Raw genomic sequence first — 18804 nt, forward strand, 5'->3', positions numbered from 1 at the left:
GTTTGAATAAAAGGTGAATGAGGGAATAGATTATAAATATAAAAAACATGGAGAAATTTCAGACTACAGAAAATTGTTAGGATGTTTGATATTTATTTTTAATTGCCCTAAATGTAATCTTAGGACAAAAAATAACAAAAATTCACACTTCTTACTGCAAACGTATAATCTGCTCCTCGAGTAGTTAGCCTATGACCAGCGTGAGGGCTGAGGGACCCTGGCCTTTGGGTATACGAGAACCTGAAGAAATTCTACATAGATTTTTGATTTAAAAAGCATGGACATTTCCAAATTAACGAAGTTTTACTTTAGGTGAGTCTGAGAAGGTATCGTTTTTGGAAGGGGTTCGCATTGAAGCTAATTGTGGGGAGTTGTGGTGGTTGAGTCGCCAACCAAGATAGTTTGGACCTAATAGATGGTGATGGGATTTTTCCCATTGGTATCTTGAGGCAGAACCATTTCTGGGGATCAGCCCATCGGAATCCCAGGGGGCTGGTTTTGGAGGTGAGACTCCTGGCTTTTGTCTGGAAGCCCACCAGTCCGAGTTGGAGTAAGTCAGTCCCCGTTGGGGCAGAACTCCCAGCAGGCGGACTTTGGCTTATACCTGGGCCACTGCAAGCGTACTGGTGCTATCCTGAAAGGGTAGGGTATGGGGGTGGACTGTTGGGAGTCAACTCTCACTTGTGCCATTGGTGGAGAATGGAATACCTGACTGATCTACGATACTTTCTTGATATGACCAAGCAGTTTTGGGTGGGTGGATGAACCAGTTTGTGTGGTGTCTGATGTTGGCATCTTGGGGTCTCTTCAGCAGTATTTGGGAGTTTGTTGGGGTGGGAAGCTGAGCAGTAGAGCTGCCCAGTTTACCCTTTTGATATGCTGTCGGGGTCACACACGGGGGCTCACACACACACACATGTGTTCACTTTTGGACTTTTGCATGTGGACTGGTTTAAACTTATGGATTTATATTAGTTCTTCCTCCCCTGGATCCGATGACTTAACAGCACTGGCAACGACTTCTGGCATGAACATGGATACTGGGCTTGGCTGTTGGACAGAACCAAACACCCAGACACCAGGGTGTTAATAAATCTGGTGGATTTGATTCAAATAATAGGGTCTTTTATTGCACTAATGTAAACTTATCATTAGATTATGAATGTTTATACAGTGTAGTAAAACAATTTGGCAAAGAATGGAAAGAATTAAATTAATTCTAGAAAAAGATAAGCAGTCATTTTGTGCTTTAATCAAATTTTCCTCAACCCATTACTAGTGGTCACAACAAAGACTCCATGTCCACATTCTAAATGACTCAGTTCTCAGCATGAAAGTGTTTTCAGTGAAAAACTTGAATGATGAGCCATTTGACTTTGAAATTCCAAAGGCTGAAGAACAGGACCAGCCCCATGGATCAGACCTCTTCCTCCCCCTGAAGTTGGCTGTTGCTATCTACAAGGAGGAGGAAAAATGGATAAAAGCTGCTGACTGCATTGAAGCAAGGTTGGTTCCATTCCCATTGGAAATTTATATCAGTATGGAAAGTTTCATTATAATAAAAGCTGGTAATGAGACTCAAGCAGTTCTGTTAGCTAACTTTAAACCTCCTGAAAGTGGAAATATATGATATCTATTTCATCTCACAGATTCACACAATACACTGAAATATAGTTTACTCAAAAGATTGCATGTTTTTATATAGGAGGAGATTTAAATGGATGCCCTCCTTGTGTATCTCAACCAAAAAAACTGGGTGGTGATGCAGCTATCCTTTTAACCTTCTCTTCCAATTACCTACCTGATACCATCATTGTTGGCCATGAGAGGATGCAGGTTAAAAATATAAAGAATACATACCTAAACAGTGTTGCAAATGCTTTGAATATGGCCACATTCAAAACTCTTGCTGAATAACAATAAAAGATGTCCTGTTTGCTCTTAGAGCAACACCTTTGATGATTGCAATCAGCCCGATACTGTTTTCTTTGATAAGGGTGAAAAGACACCAAATTCTAGGGCTTGTCCTAGATATTCGTTTGAACAAGAAGTGTTGGACAGTGGTTTTAACATCCATTCAGCATTAGTCAGCACTACAACAGATAAGAATGGGGGCAAACAAAAGTGCCTGAGCTTCTGTAATAAAATTAAAGAGAAAACTTCCACCAAAACAAGGAAAAAATAAAATCATAGAAATACTCACAAACCTGATATTTCAGATACCATAAATAATCCCCATGAAAATCACAAACTGCAGAAAAACTTTCGTCAGCAAGTGCTTTGAACAATGATTCAGAAAGCTTTGTACTTCCAAAGGCCAGAAAATTTATCTTCCACCTCGATCTCCTCACTGAAGGAAAAGTCGATTCATCTCAAAGAAAATAAAAAGGTGTGCCAAAATCAGCTAATAATTCAGGAAAATATTCTGAAAATACTTCAAGCCAAAATAATCTAAAGGAACAATCCCAAATGAAATAGATAAGAGATTATTTGAGATCAATCACCCACAGCCACAAACAAAAATAATAATAAAACAACAGTTCACAACAATGAATGAAGCAGGGGAAATAGTTCCCCAAATAATGATAATTTATAATAAAAATTTCAAACAGTTCAGTGTTTCAGGAAGCAGATCTCCTCCTAGAAAGGATGGTTCCAAATGGAGTTTCAGAACAAAACCATCTGAGAGTTCAATTCAGTCTTGCAGCCCTACCTAAGACAAATAGGATTACATCAATTGCCAGAACCAGGGATGCAATAATTCTGAAGACATCAGGTTCATAATAAAAATATGAAGATCAACCAAAGACCCTTTCCAATTCAGATGAAAAGGGATTATGAAAACAATCTCTTATAAAGGTAAATTTCCATCACACCCAATGGAACAGTACTTATATCCAAGGAGTGGGATATATATATATTTACCACCTTAGCATTCTTGCCCGATATCCTTCAGTGGAACTGTATATAGGTCTCAGATATATACAGAAGAACTTAAAGATTTTTAATAATGAATTCAATCCAGGATTAAATGCCTACAAGAAACAATGTTAGTGTATTTTCTTTTATAATCCTGGACTAAATTATTCAATATTTAAATTATATCCCCCACTGGTGATCGTGTGACATGGCGGTGCTCACTGTCTTATTAATAAATCTCGACAGCACTCCACAATGACAATTAACTTTACAAACACCTACAAGCTGTCGCTGATTTCAGTCATCTTTTGGAAAAGAGGACCAATCTGGTCTTATACCTTCCACCAGACCATTGATTTTAACAAGCCAAATATTCAACGTCGTTAATTGACCAATCAGCTCCTTTACGTTCTCTAGGTGATTTTAATGCGTACAAACAACTTAGCAGATTTTCTGTTTTTAGACATAAATCTATGAAATTAATATAAGATATATATATATAGGAATGATGTTATATATAATAATGGGTCAATGACTTTCCACAACATTCATATATAATCATTTCTCTGCACTGGACCTATAGTATTTCTTCAACTAGTATCCACCTTGATTTTATATTGGTCTGTTAATGAAGATTTAAATTATAATTTTATCACATTAATTATGATCCATTTTAAATATGCTCTGAACACTCCAGAAGACAGTTTTACAATATTAAGTGGAAGGTGACAGGCAACCTTTTAGATAAATTCAGCAATGATGTCAATCTAGATAGGGAGTTTAGTCCTTTCATTCTCATCTAGATGCTTAATGATTACTTTAGATGAATCTACTTTGAAACGAGAAAATCAAGATCGATTCTAAAAACTTAACAAATATAGTGAACCTGCAGTTCCCAGGTGGACAATAAGACTGTGGTATTCTGAGAAAACACACACTAGGAAGTGCTACAGACGTTACAAAACTATGTGTGGCTCCCCTCAGTCTAAATTAATCTACAAATTTGCTCATGCCAAGGGCAGCATTTGCGCTTCTATAAAAGCCAAAGAGAATGTTGGCTTTACTATACAAAATGGAATAAACTCCAAGACCCCACTAAAGTGGTGTGGCACAAAATAAAGGAAACTGAGTGGAAAATTTGTTGTGTCACCTTAACGCCCTCAAAAAATAAATGACACTGAAAGAAGAAGCCCACTAAAATTTAAAACCAATGAGCTAGGAAAACAATTTTCTAAAGTTTTCCAGCCCTGGAAACAGATTATTCTCCAGAATTTCAAAAAATTGGACGTATCTGAAATGTGTCCGAGTTTGATTCAGGAAAAAAAACAACTACAAATTTCCCAAAAAGAAACTGTTATCAGTTAATTCCGTCCCTCAAGTGAATCAAAAGCTTCAGGCCTTTGATACAATCATTTGAAATATAAAACCTCCCAGATGATGCCAAAAAATATTTACTGAAGATTATAAACAAAATATGGAAACTGGAATTTTACCAAGGACTGGAAAATATCCATAATTGTCCCTATTAAAAAAGCCTAATAAAGATGCTTCCCAAGCCACCAGCTATAGACCAATAGCTCTTACCAGCTGTGTATGTAAGCTGATGGAGAAAATGATAAATACTAGACTTGACTTGGAGAAAGCATATGACACTACCTGGAGAATTGGCATCATGAAACAATTGCACAAGATGGGCATATGTGGAAGAATGATCAGATTTATATATTCTTTTTAACAGACAGACTTTTAAAGGTAAGAGTGGGAAACTCCTTCTCCCAACCTTTTATGCAGGAGGAAGGAGCTCCCCAAGGAAGCTTTTTAAGTGTAACACTTTTTTCAGTAGCAATAAATAGTGTGGTTGAAAAAATCTCACCCCCTGTTAAATGCTCGCTTTTTGTCGATGACCTTGCAATATGCTGCACAGGATATGATTCCTTGTCTGTATGTAAACATTTGCAAAGGTCTATTAATGCTATTACTAAGTGGGCTGATGAGAATGGTTTCAAATTCTCTTCTTCCAAAACAGTTGCAGTAAGATTCACCAGGTGCCGCGTGTGGAAGAGGTTCCCACACTTAGTTTAAAAGGGTCCATTCTTCCTTGAAACTGAAGTTAAATTTCTGGGATGACTATTGACCACAAATTAACATGGGCTAGCCATATAAATGCCCTAAAGTTTAATGTTAAACAATCTATGAATATTTTAAAGGTTGTTTCTGGATTTAGTTGGGGGCTGATAAGAAATCCCTTCTGAGGCTATATGACTCTCTGTGTCGATCTAAGCTAGACCATGGCTGTCAAATTTATTCCTCAGCCTATAAAACCAAGCTAAAGGAACTGGACGTTGTACACAACATGAGGTTGAGAATATGCTCAGGGGCTTTTAGAACTTCGCCTGTTGAAAGCATATATGTCGACACAAATCATTTTCCCCTTGACCTAAGAAGGCAAGAGCTAGGGTTGCGATACATCGCTAGAATGAAAAGTGCTCCCAAAAATCCCTCCTTTCAAGCACTAAAGGAAACAGACTCGAAGTTTTCTGGTACAAGAGCTTCTAAACCATTCCAAATTCGACTGAATGAGGATGTTAGGAATAATCATCTTAAATCCCAGAAAGTCGTGGAAGTAGAATATCCTGTAAATCCTCCATGGCTTATCCCAGAAGCACCAGTATGTAAGAAACTGTTTAACAAAAAGGACTGCACTGAAGAAGAGATGGAGAAAAGTCAGATAGTGGTGTTGGTTGCGCTGTTATCCTTGGTGATACAGCGTACACAGCTAAATTACCTGACTCTGCATCAATATTTACTGCCGAATTAACAGCCGTAGTCTCTGCCCAAATTTAGTTTTTCAAAGTAGTGACTCTAATTTTGTCATATACTCAGACTCTAGAAGCACCTTAGAAGCTATTAAAAATTTAATAGCTTTCATCCATTAATTAAAAAAAGTTCAGGAGTGTCTTTTTCGTATATATTGTCGACGTAAATCAGTCTCTTTCTGTTGGGTCCCTTCTCACGTGGGGATTCGCGGAAACGAGATGGCAGACAGGGAAGCGAAAGCTGCTAGTATTTTATCAGAAACCTCTTTCAGAAAAGTGCCTCATACAGACCTAAGAGGTCCCATTAGATCTTATGTTTTTAAGTAAATGGCAAAGAAAGGTGGACTTCTCCTCTTCTTGCCAATAATAAGAAATATAGAAATATTAAGGATAATATACTACCGTGGTCTTCGTCATTCCAGCTTGACAGACGAACAGAGGTTATTTTAACCAGATTAAGGCTTGGGCACACTCGCCTAACCCATCAGTTTATTTTAGAAGGAAGCAGCCCTTCAGAGTGTGCTTACTGTGACGAGACACTAACAGTGGAGCACATTCTGGTGGTCTGCCCCAAATATTTTAACCAAAGAGAAAGATATTTTCGTGGTAAATCCCTGTCTGATATTTTGGGAGATGAAGCATATATTTCTGCTATCATCTCTTTTTTTTAAAGTGTGTTAAAATTTTTAACGATATTTAATTTATTTAATATATTTATTACATCACTTAGAATTTTAATGACATTAAATTTTTTATGTATATATCACATCATTCATTAAACTTCATACCTTATTTATTGGTCACATCACTTCATTTTATTTATTAATCATTTCCTTCATGAATTCATAACTTAACATAATTTATTTTCTTTCCATTACGGCGCTGAATGGCCTTGTTGGCCCCAGTGCCTGGGCTTTTGCCTAAATATCATACATCCATCCATCCGTATAATCTGCTAGAATAATCTTCACAGGTAAAGGAGACGCCGCCCAAGGGAAACAATTATACGTCTCCTTTTATCCTTTTAACTTGAACCTATATAAATTATTTACTTTATATGGCACCCAAAGATAGTATCATTTTTCTAAGTGTTGATTTATTATTTGGCAGCAGCTGTACTAACCAAGAAAAATAATACCTGCCATTCTTACCGTTTATATGGTTTCTCTCTCTCTCTCTCTCTCTCTCTCTCTCTCTCTCTCTCTCTCTCTCTCTCTCTCTCCCCATAAACACTTTCCCAGTAAAACGGCATTCCCAGTATTATAGAAGTGTCGGAGACATTTATTTCTTCTGAATACCTGTCTTAAAATAATAGTGTAACACAAATAATCTAAATGATATCTGAGAGGAATTCCTATATGCATCTAAAAAATATGTATTGTACTTAAATAGGTAAAATTCCTATTTATTTCCAAGAATGTGTGATATGATATTAGAAGTTATTCCATATTGCTGAAATATAAAGCATGATTGATATAAAATAGTAAATATGTTCGTAAATCACCCATAGTCCAGAGAGTTTTATAATTCTATGTGTCTGTCTGAATGGTAAAACGAAGCTAAGACAAATGCCAATATTAGTCTCTTATAGAAGATCTCACACAATGTTGATAACTCTGAATTTCGAAAGCTACGTAAGGTATCCCTTGTCAGCTGGGTGCTTGGTCATTGCTAAAAATATCATCCAGAAATGGGGTTAATATATATTCAGCGATATGCTCATTTGCAACCATTATTGTAATTATGTCTACTGAAATTAGAGTACTCTACAATGTTATTGGTGTACAATTAGAAGAAATAAATCACTGGTAAACATTTTAATTCTGTCACGTCTCTCTCGCTTTCATAATAATAAATCCCGCCTTTTTTTATTTTTATTTTACTTAGCTGTTGGAATACTAAGCGGAAACATGAAAATGATCATTGGTCTTTATGATTAGTTTTCTGGCAGACATACAAATAATTTTTAACTATAATATTCAACTGTGATGTAGCTGCCTTTTACGGATTCAAACAGAATGAGAGAAAATGACAAAAAGAAAAAAAAAAACTATGTCATTCACAATCAGTGAAGTGCTTATACCTCTGGCAGCAGAATACCCCAATATATAGTACTTATCCAATGTTTATTTATTTGTTGTGTTACATTAATTACATATTATATATATTACGGATGGCTATTATCACAATATTATCATAAAAGTGAAACAGCTTAATTTAGCAGCAAAACAACAAATACACGCACTATTACAATGATTGTTTATGTTTTCGTACGTCTGGTAGCATGCTACAGGTTTCTGCCGTCAAAAAACCTTCCGGATTGTGGGAAGTGCGAGGCCTCATCTTGCCCTAAGCAAAGGGTTAAGTTAAAACCCAGAGTTTATCCAATCACTCCCTCCTTGAAGTAGCTGCTCAGGCATATTTTGCTGTTTGTAATTTTAGCTGTCCCCAAGGCCAGCCCCAGATTTTTGTGGCAATTAAGGTAAGTTGCATATCATCCTAGTATACCCCATTTTATCTAGCAAGGCACGAGCTTTAAAATTACAATGATATATATATATATATATATATATATATATATATATATATATATATATATATATATATATATATATATATATATATATATATATATATATATATATATATATATATATATATATATATATATATATATATATATGTGTGTGTGTGTGTGTGTGTGTGTGTGTGTGTGTTTGTAATTTTAAAGCTGATGTCATGCTAGATAAAGGGGTATACTAGGATGATATGCAATTTAACTTAATTACCACAATATATATATATATATATATATATATATATATATATATATATATATATATATATATATATATATATATATATATATATGTGTGTGTGTGTGTGTGTGTGTGTGTGTGTGTACATATATGTACATGTTTCTGTATGTACAAAGCATGTAAGTATTTGTACCATCTCTGTAAACCTGAGGTTATTTAAACATTCGTCCTTTACTGGCAAGTCCTGAGATGATTGATATTTGCTTCAGCAAATGGCGGTTATTAGCGAAAGAGGTTTGCATCAAGTTCTGGCAAAACAGGTAATTTTGATGAAACAAGGTTAACCGACAATAGCCTTGGATCTAATGATACAAAGAGCGAGCCTTTAAAATGTTTAAGCTCATCATAAACTTCAACTCTATTTTCTCGGCGTTGCTTACCAAAAAGCAATGGGTTACCTAGTTGTAAACAAACTCTATGGCTTTTTTTTTTTTTTAAAACCTCACATCTTGTAACTGACAATTTTACGCATTTCACGTCAGTAGTATGTATATTTAATTGTAATCTATGTATGTGCTTTTATACTTTAGTGTTAATAACATTGCTGCATTAAGTTCATTTGTGCTTTTGTTTGATTATTGAAGACTTCCTTTGTCTCCTTATATCTGGTTTAAATGTCCTTAGACAATAACGTACCGTCTTTAACACAATTTTGGTGGCAAAATATCATTTCAGTTCAATTAGGTCCTGTCGTATATAAAACATTATTAACATCAATTTATTAGAGGAAGTACTAAGACGTTTGAGGCATGAGTAGTTTTCCTTTTTGTTATTATTATTATTACATACTTTTATTTAACTTGACTTCTGCGTCTGTCTGTCTTCTATGCACAAATCTTGTAACTCAAATTTCGACCTGTTCTCTTCGTCCGATGGACTTGAAATTTTTGCATGGTTACTCAATCCAGTGACAATACAACCTTACATGATCAGTAGGTCAGCAGTGACCTCTAGTGACCCTACAGTAACCCCTCCCAATATCTCAGGACTTGTATGAAATTATTCAGATTTTTCGCAACTTCTTTGACTCAGTAGAATCTATCTTTTATATAACCCCTCCACCTTCCCCTTCCATTTTCCATCCCTTCACCCTTCCCCTGCCCCAGCAAACGATCAAGTATGAATTTAGCCGTGTCCTCCCCCTCCCCTTACCTCTTCCCGCTGTAGGTCCCGTTGCTAAGTAACCAATTGGTTCGCAGCCAGGTTAAATAAGTCCAATCCTTCGGGCCAGCCCTAGGAGAGCTGTTAATCAGCTCAGTGGTCTGGTTAAACTAAGGTATACTTTTCCCTTTCCCCTTCCTCCTTCCCTCACCCTCCCAGTAAACGGATATCAGTTTCGTTAACTAGTATCATAAAATCGGTTACAATTTCTGTCAATTAAAAAAAAAAAACGCATTTAAACATGCTTTTATTGAAATGTACTAAAAAGTAAAAAAGATTTTTGAGTCACACCAGGATTTCTTACAATTAATAATACCTACAAAAATAAAAGCGTGGCCACTAAACATGGAAGGAAATGCTACAAAGAAAAAAGATATATATATATATATATATATATATATATATATATATATATATATATATATATATATATATATATATATATATATATATATTTATATATATTTATATATATTTATATATATATATATATATATATATATATATATATATATATATATATATATATATATATATATATATATATATATATATATATATATATATATATATATATATATATATATATATATATATATATTATTATTGGATATTCATCCTTTTACCGTTCCAGGAATCATTTAATTGTGAAATCATTTAGCATTCCTTGGCCTGTCGGGTTGGGAAATTTGCAGGTGAGAGAAACAAGCGTATTTTGAACCAGTACACAGCCGTTAGTAAACCCCCTCCCCCTTAAAAACATCGTACGATGCTGGGACAATACCAACCCCCCTTCTCCCCCCATCGCCTGAGATGGGGTAGCAATTAGTGTTCAGGAAAGCCCAATAGGCGTATCGAGATTAGGGGATGCGGTAGGATTTTATTCTGTAAGCCCTTAGCCCTAAGGTCAGTTGCGGATTTACATTGAGGCTAATGAGGCTGCAGCCTCAGGCCCCGGGTACTGAGGGGGCCCCCGATGAGGTGATGATTAGAAAATATATCAATAAAATTGGCAATAGTACATTTACGAGAATTGGCAAACCTGGGTGTATATGCGTTCATGTCAGCTGGGGAAACCTCGAGGTAGTGGTGTGGTGTATATAGTGAGAGGAGCCAACGAGTACAGTTCACGTGGCACAGAAACGTGTTGGACATGCACTGTGCTGTGAGTACTTGAGTTTATGTGAACAGTGTGAATTGGGTCTGCACTATATTTGATTGTGCTCAGTGATTGATAGTATTGAGGTGAATTACTGGTGCGTGTGGCATTTGGTTTGTGAAGCATTATGTTTTGTGTTATCATTTTATTTGTCACAATCAATCAATCAATCAATCAATCAAATAATCAAATAATCAATCAAATATATATAAATATATATATATATATATATATATATATATATATATATATATATATATATATATATATATATATATATATATATATATATATATATAAGTAGTTCAACTGTGAAGTTGCCTAGAATAGCTATATTGATAAAATATGTCTGATATTGAAGGTGTTATGTAATATTATGTGCATGAGGAGGAATATGGTGGACTCTGTATTGTGGTGGTAGTGATACGTTATTATATAACTTATAACCGTTGTATAATAACGTATGATCACCAACACAATACACAGTCCACCAAATTCCTCCTCATGCACATAACGCTACCTTCAATGTTAGATATCTTTATCAATATATATATATATATATATATATATATATATATATATATATATATATATATATATATATATATATATATGTGTGTGTGTGTGTGTGTGTGTGTGTGTGTGTGTGTGTGTGTGTGTGTGTGTGTGTGTGTGTTCTTGACAATGTTGCAGCTATACCACACTAGAATAGTTATAAAATATAAATATAAAAATATAAAATATAAATATTTATATTTTATAGTGGTTATAACATCCAGGTCTGGATTGGTTCGGATGGGGAACAGGCACTGAAAAAGGTAAGAACCACTGTATTAGAGATAATGAACACTATTTTTCGTTCCATTATGACCTAATGGTCAAGCTAGAGAGAGGTGGAAGCTCTTCTGCTGTGGCCATCCCTAGTCGGAGCTCTAGGAGCAGGCGTCAAAAATGAATTGAATTGAATTGATAGATGTTTGTTTTCGCCTCTAAATGGTAAGGGAGTACTGATTTTACTCCAGTACTGATTTATATTTGTGTGTTTCGCAAGGAAGGAGAGATATATTTGAAATCACCCTCCCTTTCCTGGGCCCTCAACCATAGCAATATGGGATAGTTTGATTTGCCTGCATTTTTTTCATAGTTTATGATAATTACATTTTATTGTTTGTTTGTTTCCAGAACCCAGAGATGTCTTAGAAAGTATGAAAGTGGGGCAGTTAAGCGAAAGAAAGCAGCTGAGAGAAAACTTAAAGAGGAAAATATAACCAAACAAACAGCACGGATAGAGACATTTTTCACTCAGTCTGTATCAGAATCTGCTGCATCTTCTTCTTCAGCTGAAATAGAAAAGATATCCATGCCAGTAGAGCATCAGAAGCTCAGCTTCACAATCAACATGATAGTGATGACGTAAAAAACAGTCATATGGCCATGAGGAAGCTTCACTGACTATAGATAGTAATGGAAATACATCCTCAGGTCTTTATGAGACAGATTTAGGATTATGGAAAGAGGTCTCATCAGATATGCAAGCACATTTCATTAGTGTAGGTAGTGTGGACTGTCAGCATAAAGATGATGATTTTGCCAGGTCCAAACGTTCATATGCTGATCAATTTCGTTACTGTACAGCTGCTTTATTCACTCGTATACATACTCTTACTGGTGAAAAATCAGTTCGAACTTGGTTATGCTACTCTCCAACAAAAGGTAAAGTGTACTGCTTTACATGTAAACTGTTATCAACTGAGGCTAGCGAATTTTCCTGTAGCTTTAATGACTGGAAGAATGTAAAGCGTGCCATTGACAATCATGAAAAGAGTCAGACACACCTGTTGGCTTGTGTGGCTTTTAAACAGCGATCAAGTCTGGTGGGTTGTGTTGATGCAATGAATGAAAAGTTGTTGGTAAGTGAAACAAATGATTGGCTATCAGTTCTTCAACGTTCGGTAGACGTCATCAAATTTTTGGCTGAGAGAGGTTTGCCCTTTAGAGGACAAGAAGAAATGTTCGGATCACCAGCAAATGGCAATTATATGGGAATACTTGAGCTAGTAGGTAAATATGACAGTTTTTCTGGCCACCCACATTGAGAAATATGGTAACCCAGGTTATGGTATGAAGTCTTATTTGTCTTCTACAATATGTGATGAATTGATCTGTGTCATGGGCAAAAAGTACTTTCTGTAATTGTTCAGGAACTGAAAATGGTCAAGTATTACAGTATTTGCATTGACTCTACACCAGATATATCTCATGTTGATCAACTGTCAATAGTTGTTCGTTATGTAAAGGAAGATGGTCCTGTTGAAAGATTCCTTTCTTTTCATCGATATTAATACACACACAGGAAAGGACTGGCCACTGCACTTCTAGATTTCTTGAGGACCAACAAAATAGACATCAGTGACTGCCATGGTCAGTCTTACGACAACGCATCAAACATGTCTGGTACATACAATGGCGTACAGGCTCACATTCTTTCAGTGAACCCTCTTGCTGCATACATACCCTGTTTTGCTCATTCTTTAAACTTAGTAGGAGCAAATGCTGTTGATTGCTGTCCTCTCACTGTTCAGTTTTTATGTAGTCCAGAGAGTGTACACGTTTTTGCTGCATCTACTCATCGCTGGAGCATACTTGTTAGTGCATTAGACAAACAGGCACCAGTGCCCAAAAAACTGTCAGATACGCGTTGGTCATGTCATGCTGATGCAACCAGTGCTCTGCGGAAAGGGTTTAAGAGGGTTCTGTATGCTCTAGAACAGATCACAGGTGCCCAGAAGAGAAACAAATCACTAGACAAGAGGCAAAGGGATTATCAAATGAGTTTCACAAACTAGAAACTGGCATCCTCATAACACTGTGGGACACTGTTCTGCAAAGATTTAACAACACAAGCAAAGCTCTTCAGTGTGCTACACTTGACCTGGATAATGCAGTTAGTCTCCTAAATTCTCTACAGGATTTCGTTTCTTCATTACGCTCAGAATTTGATGATTTTGAAGAACAAGGTAAGAGCTTAGTGAAACTAACACTTATGAGGAGGAAACCCCAGGAAACAGAAGCGGAAGAAACAATTTGATGAGAGCTCAGGTGAAGAAACAAGAATGTCCGGAAAGGAGAAATTTCAGTAGAGGTCTTTTAAGAATTATTGATCACTTGAATACTGCACTAGTATATCGTGCTTCAGCTTATAAGGATATCAGCTCAAAATTTGGTTTTCTTGTCTAAAGTGATGACAATGGACAGGAATTCACTTAAACATCATTGTGATTTGTTAGTTAATCATTATCCTTCTGACATTGAGACCAGCTTCAGTGATGAAATGATTCACTTTGCATCCTATGCTGCAGCAAATATCAATGATTTCCGTAACAAAAATGAAAACCAAGAATGTAGCACTGAATTGATTGTTTATCGAATGCTCTTGCAACACGGGTTGAAAAAAGTCTTTCCGAATGTTGAAATAGCATATCGCCTGTATTTGTGTCTCATGGTGTCAAACTGTACTGGAGAGCGGAGCTTTTTCAAAGCTTAAACTGATAAAAAAATGAAACACGAGCAAAAATGAAGGAACAGCGTCTAAACATGCTGTCACTTATGTACATAGAGACCAGTATTTTGCGAAAGTTAAACTTTCAGGATGTAGTGAGAGACTTTGCAAACCAGAAAGCTAGGAAAGTGAAGTTCCTAAGTAGGCATTAACTTTACAACATGGATTTTCATGTTGACATTTGCACACTCGTTTTCATGTTGACATTTATTTGACACTCATTTTTCGCATTTTTTCATGTTGAATTTATGAAATATATACAATGCATATTAGTATTTTCATGGAAACATGAGACCAGAGTTCATAAAATGTATCTAATGTGATTGATTTTCTGTAACTACTTACCTTCAATTGATTAGGTAATACTTGCCTCATATGTGAATTATACAAATACATGAATTGTTCAGTTTAATATTTTCATTGTTTTTCTGTTGTTAGTTTGTAATGGAGTTTTCTTTTTTTATACAGTATGATACAGCATAATAGATCAATCGTTTCAATGTAACTCAAACGTAAAACTTATTGATAGTACACTAACTGATATTGTTCATATTGAAACATGTGCTAAAACAAAATATGATAAATGTGTACATGTCTGTTAAAAGGGCCCCTGATGTGAAGTAGCCTCAGGCCCCAAGTACTGTTAATCCGCCCTGACTATCCCATACTACTACTAAACTCTTAAAACTATGAAACAATTCGGAGTTACTAACTGGAATTTCCCCAAACAATCCCCTATCAGATACACTAACTTCAAGATACTACCGATGCAAATTCTTCCCAGTAAAAATTACCTGAGAACCATGCCGATATACTGAATTCATTAAAGGCAATTCTAAACAACCGAGAGATAAAATATTTCTCAAAATTCCCTTTAGAAGCGGCAGCCACTGACTTAACCTAAGTTTGAGTTTTTGATGACACTTACTCTGCTTAACAATATTCAACAAGGTAGTTTGACAGGTCGACAAAGCTACCGTAGGATCTAAAACCTCCCCCCATCCTATCAACTTGTGACCAATTTAAAGAAGCCCATAAAGTCCCAAAACCTTACTGTAATAACTCATAACTATCTGTAAAGTCATCAAAGTTTTACCCTGGTTAGCAAATACTGTCAATACCTGCTCAATTCTCAGCAAATGCTAAATTGACATCTAGCAATTGCTCCTATGATCATAACAACTATAATTACCAGTGGCGCAGCCCTCTTACTCCTTCCAGAAGAGAACTGAAAAATCTAAATTTGGAAGTCTTATTAAAGTCTTCCTAATCCTATCCTGAACCCTAACTGATTTGCCCAAACCCGTAACAGATCAGACAGATTCCGTCTGATATACAAATTACCCCAACAAATGTGCGTCAGATGACAACTAAACATCATAATATTCTTACATAATAAACATGAGCCTAACCTCACTACGAAATTTGCCCATGCCACGACTCCCAATGTCATGTAAATACGGGACTTTAGCATAAAAACAAAGAAAGAATATAAAATTTAATGGGAAAAAAACCAACTTACTTTTAACTGAGTATTGCAACACACAAGAGCAAGAAAAACTGAACTCGAACAATTAAAGATTTGTATAACTCTATGGACCAACGTCCTCCCCAGTCAAAAAAAAAAAAAAAACTACAAGTCGCTCCCATTTAACACCCATTAAAAACAAAAAGAGAGAGGAAGAAAAATTATCATAACCACGATACAACACAGGAATTAACCCATAAGATTCCCATTAACCTGTCTTTTTAATTTTAGATATATGTGTCAACTGAGACACTCGTATTCTCATCTAGAACAACAAATCTATGCCCCTTCTTTACTTCTACAACACGAAAGCTCCTTCAAATTTAGGACCTAGCTTATAGTCCAACTGATTCCTGACATTTTTCATAAAAACCCTATCTCCCACAGCAACTTTAACTCTATCCGGCTTTTGATGACTTCTATCTACCATATCCCCCGTTTTCATTTCAAGATTCCTAGGAAGAAGAGCATATCTCCCTTTTGCTGTTGACACGAGCGCCCTCAACGTGTCGTCCCCTGATGGAATCCGCTTAGCAAATCAGAGTTAAAGCTGGGTAACCAAACAGTGCTTCATTGGGAGACATTCCAATGGTATCACTAACAATGGAATTAATGCTGTGCTGCACCTGTGGAATATTTCGATCCCAATTTGCATCATTTCCCCCTCCTGTCGTCCTAAGAGCTTCAATAACCTTCCTATTTGCCCGCTCACAAAGCCCATTAGGTTCTGGTCTACAGGGAGTAATAGTGACTTTCCAAATGCCCATTACATCTGCAAGACACTAACGTATTGTTCACAAATTCTCTCCCATTATCTGCAATCAGCACCCCAGGAACCCCATAACTACAAATATACCCATTAAAGAATGTGACCGCCACCTCTTCCGCTGTGTTCTGCTTCAACAGAAAAATCTCTATGAACCTAGTTAATTTGTCAACAACCACCAACAGGTGCCTATGGTCATAACTAGATTCACAAAAATTGCTTAAAAGATCCATATGGACCCTGGTCCAAGGCCTGCTGGAATAGGAAATGAACCCAACTTACAAGAAACGACCCTCAATGGCTTACACGCATTACAAACTGAACAGCCTCTCACAAAGTCTTCCACTGAAGTGAGCATATTCTTCCAAAAGAATTGTCCCTGTATATTCTGATAAGTCTTCTCAATACCCAAATGCAGACTGCCAGACCTAGAGTGAACAATATTCAGAACCATAGGTACTAAACTCCGAGGGACAACTATCTGCATCGTATCACCCTTATCCTTACTATTCCTCAGTCTGTATCTAATCTTCCTAACTAACAAATAACCCTCTAATTCAAGCCCCACAAAAGGCAGCTTGTAACCCTTCCTAACTAATTCCCTTCTAAGAAACACTTTTGCATCTGCCAAAATCCTATCCTCATCCTGCTTAGCTTCTACTGAACTAATATCCCAGTCTACGCAATCTCCAGATACATAACATACATGAGTACCATCTGCATCAGAAAAATTTCTATTAAGGGCGTCTGCAACAACATTATGTCTACCCTCGATTTACTTAAGCTTGACATCAAAATCCCTGATTATCAGAAACCACCAAGCCCTTTTAGGGGAAAGATCCGGCTTATTAAAAAGATCCAACAATGGCTTATGGCCTGTAAGAACCTCTACCTGATTGCTCATCAAAACCATTTTGAAATGAATCAAAGTAGGCACAACGGCAAAGGCCTCTCTGTCCACTACTGACCATAACCGTTCATTACTACCCCGTGTCTTAAACTTCCTACTGTAAAATGCAATCGGATGGAGTCTTCCATCGAACTTCTGCATAAGGTATGCCCCTATACCACCATAACTATTGTCTGTTACCAACATGAAAGGACGTTCCAAATCAGGAAACTTCAACACTGGGAGATTCACTAAGGCACCCTTAATCTTCTGGAAAGCTACTTGCTGCCCATCTCCCCATACAAACTGCACATCATCCCTCATGGCATCGGTCAAGGGAGATGCTAGAATAGAAAAACCCTTCACAAACCTACGGAAAAATCCAGCCATGCCTAAGAATGACCGAATCTGTTCCTTATTCTTGGAAGTAGCAAAATCCACAATTGCCCTAACTTTATCATCATTCACTGTAACCCCCTCTTTAGAAATGACATGACCCAAATACACTATCTGCCTCTTCAAAAAATTACACTTAGCTAACTTTATCTTCAAACCCGCTAACCTAAGCCTCCTAAAAGCCTTCCTAAGAACCTCTAAATTTTCCTGTACCAAATCCATGGCAACTAGGATGTCATTCATGTACAGGAAGACTTTCCCCTAACAAGCCATGCAAAACTGTATTCGTTAGCCTAGTAAATGTCATCAGGACTACCTCATAAACCAAGAGCATCCGCATGAACTCATAATGCCCCTCTGGCAACGAGAAAGCCGTGTATTCTCGACTCTCCTCACTAAGTGGTACTTGCAAATGTGAGTTTTACATCAGATCAATTGAAGAATAAATATTCTTGCCCCAATCTCAATAAATAAATCTGGCAAACACACCACAGGGTAACGATCAGGAATAGGTTTCTCGTTCAACTTCCTAAAGTCCACATAAACTCGGACTAAACCATCCTTCTTAGGCACTGCCAACAACAGGAAATTAAAAGGCGAGGAACTGGGTCTAACAATGCCTTCTTCCTCCCACTTATTAACCTCTTGCTCGACCTGTTCTCTAATCTTAAAAGGAATCCTATATGAAGGAATAAAAATAGGTTTTCAGTCTTGTCCTCCAACTGAACCTTGTGTTCTAACACATTTGTTAACCTAACTTATCCCCTTTGGGTGTGAATATGTCCATAAACT

This window comes from Macrobrachium rosenbergii, chromosome 21 (genome assembly GCF_040412425.1).
Source record: "Macrobrachium rosenbergii isolate ZJJX-2024 chromosome 21, ASM4041242v1, whole genome shotgun sequence".
NCBI classification, from domain to species: domain Eukaryota; kingdom Metazoa; phylum Arthropoda; class Malacostraca; order Decapoda; family Palaemonidae; genus Macrobrachium; species Macrobrachium rosenbergii.